We start from the raw sequence: 10,434 nt of genomic DNA, 5'->3' as shown, positions 1-10,434 counted from the left end.
GGTTGTGACTTTTTCAATGAGTTGTGACTTTTTCAAAGGGTTGTGACTTTTTTTCACGGGTTGTGACTTTTTTAATGAGTTGTGACTTTTCCAAAAGGCTGTGATTTTTTCGAATAGTTGTGACTTTTCTAAAGGGTTGTGACTTTTCTGATGAGTTGTGCCTTTTTCAAAGGGTTGTGACTTTTCTGATAAGCAGTGACTTTTTCGAAAGGTTGTGACTTTTCTGATAACGCACAAGTAACACCTATTCATACTACTATTTGGTAGCTATAAAAACAGGGGTTTCCTCACACTTTTAAACTACAATTTCTATAAGTTCTCTACTCTTGTCCTTCTTGAAAAAATTTAAGTGTTTTTCGCAAAAAACAATTAAGTTTGAAATGCAACAAAATTCGAGGTACCTCATAAGAAAAAGTTGGTGAAAAAATTGTAGCAAATCATTCATCAATTCACACTCGTATTTTTTTCTTACCATTTTCATGAGTTAACAGTGATGAAATGTTGTGGAAGAGACAATAATATTAACAGATATGAAAATTGGCATATGATTTGGGTAACATATTTCTTCTTTGTTTTTTTATTCTTTCCCCCAAACGAAGGAGTTTCTTCCTCATTTTTCTAAATGAATGGTATCAACGTAGTAGTCCATTGAATTATTAGTTTTTATGTTAAATTCACTATTTTAAAAATAGAATTTCACTTATACTTATAGCATGATAACATAGCCATGATAATAATTATTTTTAATAGATATGTACGTAAAAATGAACGAAGAAAGTAAAGTTTTTGTCGCAAGAGATTTAAATCAAAAGGAACACTACAGTGAATATAGCATGAACATATATTTTTTTCTTCCTTCTTCATTGACTATGTATTGTTTCATATAATTTTTCGTTATGTCACAAGATACACTCCTTACTAGCTATATAAAAATAGATAAGAAAATAGTGATTGATCATCAAATGATCTTAAATCAAATTAATGATTCTATAAATAATACTTTACATTTTATTCATCTATTAATTTTTATTATTGAAAAATTTAAATATTTTACATCATTATACAAGTTCTATAAGAATACTTTCATTAGACATGTAACACCACATATTCTACGTGTACAAGTTCTATTTATATAACGCTTATAAATTGCCCTGTGGTATAGTTAGGGACTTGGTTTCCTATGCGACTATTGACAATAGAATAGATTTAAAGTGAACTGTTCGTAGCTATTAATGTGAACCGATTAAGTTGAAATCGATAGAAGTATTTAAACTTGAGATCATACGATGGTATTTGAGTCTAAAGTTTAAATTGACATAGTGTATATAAGTTTTAAGTTAAGTTAAAGGTATTAAGGTCTAGAAATGGAATAAAATATTGAGGTGCTTGATTGACTTAACTAAGCAAGTAGGTGCATCACCTACTTTGACTTATTGACCAACCCAAAGGACCAAGTAGGTGCATCACCTACTTTGACTTATTGACCAACCCAAAGGACCAAGTAGGTGCATCACCTACTTTGACTTATTGACCAGCTCAAAGGACCAAGTAGGTGCATCACCTACTAATACTTTTCTGACCATGTTATTGGGCCAAGTACACTACCACCTACTTGAATTAATCTGGCCCAAGTTTATTTGAAGAATAGAGGGATAATTGGCAGCAAGGCCCAACAAGTGTTGAAGTCACAAAGGCCCAAGCTAAAAGGCCAAGTTGGTGGGTCACCTACTTGACAATATATGGCCCAAAATTGGCCAAGAAAGTCGGCCAATGCACCTCCTTTTTAAAGGTATAAAGATCATATCTTTGCTTCATTTTTAACTGGCAAAATTTCAGATTTATTAAGTTTCTCTCTTGGTCTTTCTTGGATTAACACAGCAGCCCTAAAACACCTTAGGGTTCTTGAATATTGTCCCCTTTTTCAAGTAAAAGTTTGAAGGAGAGTTTCAGTTCTTGAAGTACAAGTTTAAAGGATAAATTTCCAGAAACTAAGGTAAGGCAACTTCCCATTTTTGTCTCTCTTTAAATACATGTTTTGGGTGGAGAATTTTGTATATATTTATCAATAACTCATGGATAGTTATAAACCTTGAGTTCAATATTCTCCTATTATGCTGAAAGATTTTTGGGAATTGATATTGACTGCCTTATGTATATTGTTGTTGGGGGCAGCCTGGGTATCTTGACAAAGGATGTATGAAGTTGTATTAATGTATAGAAGAAGGGTGTGGTGGTTCACCATTTGTGTAAGGGTTGTATGGGCCTACTTTCTGTCAAGTGTTTAGCTACTATTTTTTTAGGGCCTTTAATGTGATTAGCTGCTAACATTAAATTAATCATGACTTATATTGTAGATTAGCACCAAAAAGAGAGGTTGAATCGTGATAGTTATATTGGTCAGAAAATAAGGGATGTAAGGCTATTCGATTTCCTATTTCTTTGGCATGAATCCAACACTTGTATTACAAAGTAAGCTTTCTAAGTGACTTTGGTAGTGACTGATCCATAGTTGCAATTCCTACTCCCTAGAGCACTAAAGTGACTATTCTAATATGATTTTATTACTAAATGTATGTGCTTACTCTACCAAGTATTAGCATATAAGGTTTAAACTTGTTTCATCGTTAAAGTACCCTTGGCTAGTATTCCCCTTATATAAATATGTTTATATGTTGGATATACAATCCGCACATGTCATGCCAACTTGCTTCACTTGTCTATTCCATAATATATGTCATCTTTTCACATGTTCATATGTTCCCTTTATTGGTTATTACTTCCATTGTGTTAGACTATAATGTTGACTCACTAGATCAGTACTTGCTCTATTGTACATTTTATATGTACTTACTTGGAATATGTATCCGTCCTTCAGTTGAATCTGTCGACGTTCCCCCCTTGTATCCACGTTCATATACACCTTGTATTTGATATTAGTTAGTGAGTATTTGACTATCATATAGAGTTCAAATCTCTTGGCTGAATGTTAAATGTTTTCACTTGATATGTGCTTCAATTTGAGATGTCAAAATGCTTACTGAGTCATATAAGCTCCTAAGTATTACGCTTGTGTCACATTTTCTTCCGATGTCATTGCTATTATCGTAAGTCCATATTCATATGTCTTCTACTATTGGTCGATATTCTAAATCTCACCAAGGATTATGACCACCAAAACAACAATCTCAAACGAGTTATGATCATCAAAAGAACAATCTCAAAAGAGTTATAAACCCCAAAACAACAATCTCAAAGATTAAAGAAGCTAAGTGAAGCAATTTGTATAATTATGGGTGGCAGCCCAGGGGTAAAAGCCTACCATGGGTCGATCCCAATTGGTATAAAAGGGTGGAAGCTCAGGGGCGAAAGCCTAGCATGGGTCGATCCCAAATGGTATAGAAGGGTGGCAGCTTAGGGACAAAAGACTAGCATGGGTCAATCCCAATTTGTGTAATTATGAGGACAGCATCGCAGGGGTTAAAATGCCTAGCATGGGTCATCCTCTTCTATCACTGATCAGCTGGTCATTTGTATCACATGCCCTACAAAGATTATAAAGTACAGAAAAGTAAAGAAAAGAATGTAACATACAGGATTCCACAAGTATAAGCAAAGGTTGTATGAAACCCTTATCTATTTGTATTTGGTTTCATTTGAGCTCTCATTTTACATTATGCCTTACCTATTTAGTACATTCTTTCGTACTAATGTCCTTTATTGGGGACGCTACATTTCATGTTGCAGGTACATGTACTCAATTAGTGATCTTCCCAATAGAAGCACATGATACTCAACGGTTTATGGTGAGCTCCAGGTTGATTTGGGGCTTTTCCAATTCTTTACTATGCATATTTTCATAGTGGTACAGTGATGGATTCAAGTAGAGGCTTTGTGGACATTGTAAAGCTATCATCTGTATACATAGTTTTACTTGTCACATGTTTTGGTTCAGCTAGTCGAGTTGTGTTGTATATGTAGCTTCTCATAAGTAAATCTATATGCATAGTAGTTCACTGTCTCATCATAGATCACTTGTAAATCATGTGTTCATATGGTACTTGTCCGCCTCGCCTTGGGTTGGGGTATGACAAAAGTTGTATCAGAGCAGTTCGTCCTAGGGAGGCTACAAAGCCGTGTCTAGTAGAGCCTTACTTATGAATGTGTTGTGCGCTACATTTATAATTAGGGGGCTGCTTGGACATTTAGGAAATATTACCTTCCTTCATAATCCAGATCATGCGATAGAGCGAAGTTAAGAAGTCAATTTCCACTTGTACATGATCATGTTATTCATGTTATTCTTACTATGGTTAAGGTTAACGGTAGCTAAAGTGTCAACATGTAACATACAGAAAAGGATCTTAAGTTACCAAAATTTAGACTAGATTGAGCTCATTTTATTCGACCATCTCACTCCACAAGGTATTTAAAGGCTTTTACGTTATTTGCATCTAAAGTTGCATTTGTACCATTTGTATCACGTTGGTTCATTTGAGAAAGATATAGTATATGCTTAAAAAATGATTGGTTACCTAGTTACATATATGAGCTGTAGCATTTCCAGGCACATCTTCTTAGGAGGATGTAACCAACTCTTGAGTTTTATATTTCCTCCATACTTATATGATCTATTCCTATAGAGGTCTTAGTCTGTGATATACATAGAAGTTTCAGTGTTACACATGTTCTCGAAATTGATGTAGTTAAACCAATTTCTGTTAGTTGGAAAAAGGTAGTGGCACGATCTGATAAGTGGATGCATCAGTGCAATAGTGTTACTAGAGATCCCCCTAATTGGCTGACAAGGCCCAAATTCTCACCATATATCATCCTGAGTATGTTAATATTTGGCTTTTATATGGTATGTGCCAACAACCCCGAATAAGTACTAATAACATTTGTATTATTTTCATGGTTATAAGACATAGGGATAAGTGTGCCAATTGCTGCAAATGATATATGTATGGTAGTTCCTATTATGATCTATGTGTTGGCTATAGAGAAGTAGTATATGACTAAAGGGTAAGGTTAACAAAAGGAAAATTAATTGGTTAGACCTCAATTGTGATTAGTCAGGTTGTACATAGTGGGATTAGAGTACATGAAGCTACTAGTTTTGATTAAACGGTACTTGTTAGATAGGAAGCATGTGAGAATGAACCTTGAATGACACGGGCCGAATATGTACGTAGAGCTTCTAGTTAGAAAGAGATGGTATATGTCAAATTCCCTAGACATAGGAGTAGGGGTGATATGAGGATGCTATAGAGGAGTGAGATAGGTGGTTATGAAAGTGTGATTGCTAAGTGTATGAGGCAAGAAAATGGTATCAACTCTTCAACCCTAACGAGTTATAATGGCGCATCTGGGAACAACTTTGTGAACCTTTGTTAGACAAAGAAGTCAATATAGTATTGATTCAAGTCTTCATATTTGGTCTTGATAACAACAAGAAAAAAAGAGGTGAATTTCAAGTTACCTAGATAGAAGATATATGGGCCTAGTTCATCCACATCATTAGTACAAAAGAGAAGTAGAGCATTATACACATGTATAGACTTCCATCAAATTGAATAGAGCTATTACCGGATTCATTTAATCTATGCCTACAGTAATTCGTCAGTCCTAGTCTAGTTAAGGGAGAGGAAAATTGTTCATATGCTAGTTGTTCTTATTTGCTATCTTGCATGGGAAAAGAGTTGGAGCACCCTCACTTGTTATAAAAAAAAAGGAAATATATTAGTATGACCAGACTTATCTGGTTAAGCCCAAATTGGCTAACTCTAAGACATTATGAATCATGATATACTTTATAGGTACCTGACATTTACATGTTATTAGAGTTCATGTTTTATGGTGCGTTCAAGCTTCACTATTTATTTTCTATTATGACCTTCAAAAGGCACCAGACATTGAGTGTGATGTAACACAAATGAGTAATGAATGTAAAGTTGACCTCGGCCTCCTACTCCAAATAATGAACTATTGAGGATCTTTCTTTTCTATCTTAACTGGAGTATTTATATTGACCTAGAAGGAAGCCAAGTTCCAATAGCAAAATACCTATAAGAATTCTTAGGAGATTGAAAAGAGTAGATAGGTAAAAATTGTATGTGTTTTGGGGTGAGTAAGGAATATGAGCAGAAGTATCCCACATGTGACTTAACGCTTAAGACAGTGTGTTTGGCCTTAACATGGTAGAGCGGTTCTATAAGATATCTCATAGATTCCAATGATGGTTTGTTATATAATTATGCATGTTGCATGTTCTATAACTTATCTATTTGTATATCATTCGCCCTTTGTGGATTACTTTCTCACAGGTTACCTAATGCCATAGAATGCTTGCATGTAAGTGTTATCCGCTTCAGAGCACCCTTGTTTATTGCTATATGTTTTCGTAGGACCTTTTTCCTACATGTTATTTATTGCACTGGTTACTTTCCTCATGTCACTTGTCCATATTATGTGGGTACTGCAGGCTAATTGATCATATGATCATTTCTATATATTTTACATGCCTCTTAGCCTACTTGGTTAAACATTACATGCCTTATAGCTTTTCTGGCCATGTGTTATGTGCTCACTTGCTCATATTTCATATGTGTACTCATTGACATGTTAGTCCACCTATCCATGTGATATAACACACTTGCTCAATGTGATTTGTGTTTCGTAGTTCATTTTCTTTTATGCCTAAATGTCTTATAGTCTACTTGCTTACATATTATATATTTCGTAGCTTTAGTACTCATGCATCATGTGCTCATCTAGTCCATTTCCTACATGCCTTATAGCTCATTCGCTCACACACTGCCCTATAAACCATATGCACGCGTACACCATATATTTCTATAGATTAATGCCTGTATATTATGTGCACCCTTTTGTGCTAATCTGCCTATGTGTCATACCCAATGTGACTTATTTATCTGTATACTATGCCCCTCTCTGTATATTGACTTGAGTTTTGAACGTTTTTGGAAATCATTTCCTTGTATCATTATGTAGTGAAAAATTTAACCAGAAAAGGTTGGGGATATATGCAAATTTTATCACAATCATAGATAAATAACTTAGCATAATGCCTTATCCGAAGGTGCGGCATAAAACTTTAAAGTTTATATTAACAACTATGCATTCTTATAAGATTGACCTTTGAAAAGCGTCATAAGATCAAAGAGAAGGGAAGGTAGAGCCCCGATAGATTAGGCCTATGATTTTTTGTGTCAATTCCATATTTAAAAAATTGGGAGATACTATAGTAATTCTTGATTGTTAAGGCCTAGAAGCTAAGCACAGAAGGTGTAACCTCCATTGAAGTATTATGGAAGGACTAGAATGTAACATAAGATACTTGGGGATAGAAGATGGTAGAGATCCTAAATACCCCTCCTCATTCTAAACATTAACATAAGGATTTGAGATCATGTTGTCCCCTCATATGATCATAAGTCCTACTAGCATTTGTTCATTGGATATGTCATTTGCATGTTTTGTGTTTAGGTATATTAAATTCCTTATTTGTATGAGTTCTACTTGTGTATCTTCAGTGAATAACATGGTCAAGAAAAGGGTTTGATTTTTCATATTCTAATTTCATGGGCCATATCTATTGAGACGTCAAGTGAGACTTATCTATACGTGTTTTAGGTTAGTCTATATATTTTTGATAGTCCTATTTACAAAGGAAACTCTTGCAAATCTCCAAATGAAATTCCAAGGTTAACCAAACTATCAGCTTCACCTATCATTCGAGGACGAATGATCACAAGGGGGGAGGATGTAACACCCCATATTCTATGTGTACTAATTCAATTTTTATGACGCTTATAAATTTCCATGTGGTATAGTTATGGACTCAGTTTCCTATGCGACTAGTGACAATAGAATAGGTTTAAAGTAAACTGTCTGTATATATTAATGCGACCCGATTAAGTTGACATCGATGGAAGTATTTAAACCTGAGATCATAAGGAGGTATTTGAGTCTAGAGTTTAAATTGACATAGTGTATATAAGTTTTAAGTTAAGTTAAAGGTATTAATGTCTAGAAATGGAATAAAATATTGAGGTGCTTGATTGACTTAACTAAGCTAGTAGGTGACAAGTATGTGCATCACCTACTTTGACTTATTGACCAGCCCAAAGGACCAAGTAGGTGCATCACCTATTTTAACTTATTGACCAGCCCAAAGGCCAAGTAGGAGCATCACCTACTTTGACTTATTGACCAGCTCAAAGGAACATGTAGGTGCATCACCTACTGAGACTCTTTTGACCATGTTATTGGGCCAAGTACACTACCACCTACTTGAATTAATCTGGCCCAAGCTGATTTGAAGAATAGATGGATAATTGGCAGCAAGGCCCAATGAGTGTTGAAGTCACAAAGGCCCAAGATAAAAGGCCAAGTAGGTGGGTCACCTACTTGACAATATATGGCCCAAAATCGGCCAAGAAAGTCGGCCAATGCACCTCCTTTTTAAAGGGATAAAGATCAAATCTTTTGCTTCATTTTTAACTGGCAAAATTTCAGATTTATTAAGTTTCTCTCTTGGTCTTTCTTGGATTAACACAACAGCCCTAAAAGATCTTAGGGTTCTTGAATATTGTCCCTTTTTTCAAGTAAAAGTTTGAAGGAGAGTTTCAGTTCTTGAAGTACAAGTTTAAAGGATAAATTTCCAGAAACTAAGGTAAGGCTACTTCCCATTTTTGTCTCTCTTTAAATGCAGGTTTTGGGTGGAGAATTTTGTATATATTTGTCAAGAACTCATGGATGGTTATAAATCCTTGAGTTCAATATTCTTTTATTATGCTGACATATTTTTGGGGATTGATAGTGGCTGCCTTATGTATATTGTTGATGGGGGAAGCCTGGGTATCTTGGCAAAGGATGTATGAAGTTGTATTAATGTATAGAAGAAGGGTGTGGTGGTTCACCATTTGTGTAAGGGTTGTATGGGCCAACTTTCCGTCAAGTGTTTAGCTACTATTTTTCGAGGGCCTTTAATGTGATTAGCTGCTAATATTTGATTAATCATGACTTATATTGTAGATTAGCACCAAAAAGGGAGGCTGAATCGTGATAGTTATATTGGTCAGAAAATAAGGTATGTAAAGATATTCCATTTCCTATTTCTTTGGCATGAATCCAATACTTGTATTACAAAGTAAGTTTTCTAAGTGACCTTGGTAGTGACTGATCCATAGTTGGAGTTCCTACTCCCTAGAGCACTAAAGTGAGTACTCTAATATGAGTTTATTACTAAATGTACGTGCTTACTCTACCAAGTATTAGCATACAAGGTTTAAACTTGTTTCATCGTTAAAGTACCCTTGGCAAAGTATTCCCCTTATATAAATCAAAATGATCCTAGATTACACATGGTACATATGTTTATATGTTTGATATACAATCCGCACATGTCATGCCAACTTGCTTCACTTGTCTATTGCATCATATATGTCATCTTTTCACATATTCATATGTTCCCTTTATTGGTTATTACTCCCATTGTGTTAGACTATAATGTTACCTCACAAGATCACTACTTGCTCTATTGTACATTTTATATGTACTTACTTGGAATATGTATCCGTCCTTCAATTGAATCTGCCCACGTTTTTCGTTGGTTCCACGTTCATGTACACCTTGTATTTGATATTTGACTATCATATAGAGTTCAAATCTCTTGGCTAAATGTTAAATGTCTTTACTTGATATGTGCTTCATTTTGAGATGTCAAAATGCTTACTGTGTCATATAAGCTCCTAAGTATTACGTTTGTGTCACATTTGCTTTCCATGTCATTGTAATTATCGTAAGTCCATATTCATATGTCTTGTATTACTAGTCGATATTGATGAGGCCACAAATTGGACTCATTTAGGGTTTTATTTTGGTAGAAATAGTGTCCTCAAATGCTTATTTTGTCTCAATATCTAATGAAAACTCTTATGTTTCAGGTATTTGAAGTTTTAGTGGTAGTATGGACACTTAGGCGCAAAAAGTAACAAAAAGGCGGAAAAGAAAGAAGAAGCTGAAGCCTGCGCATCGCCAAGCACGCTTGGCGATTCGCCGAAGGGACGCACTCCACCCTTTGTTCCAGTACGCGAAGCCTTGGAGGAGCAGGATTAAAAAGGCGATGAAAGGAGCAGTCGGAGTTTCGCCAAATAATTCCCCAAAGTAGTACTAGGTCACCCAATGACATAGAACATGACGATGCTGAAGGCTAGTGCAAGACGGCGACGAACTACACCAAAGGGAGAATCACCGAGTTAATCGGCGATTTCGACTAACCTCGCCTAAAGATCCGCTAGCACTACTTTCTGGAGTCTATAAATACTAAACTTGTTATTAATTTTTAAGAATGGAACCATTATTATAATATAGAATAGTACTTTTTGGGATATTTTCTCTCAAGTTTGGAGA

This window comes from Solanum tuberosum, unplaced genomic scaffold, assembly GCF_000226075.1.
Source record: "Solanum tuberosum cultivar DM 1-3 516 R44 unplaced genomic scaffold, SolTub_3.0 scf00002, whole genome shotgun sequence".
NCBI lineage: Eukaryota > Viridiplantae > Streptophyta > Magnoliopsida > Solanales > Solanaceae > Solanum > Solanum tuberosum.
Note: the sequence above shows the minus strand (reverse complement) of the source record.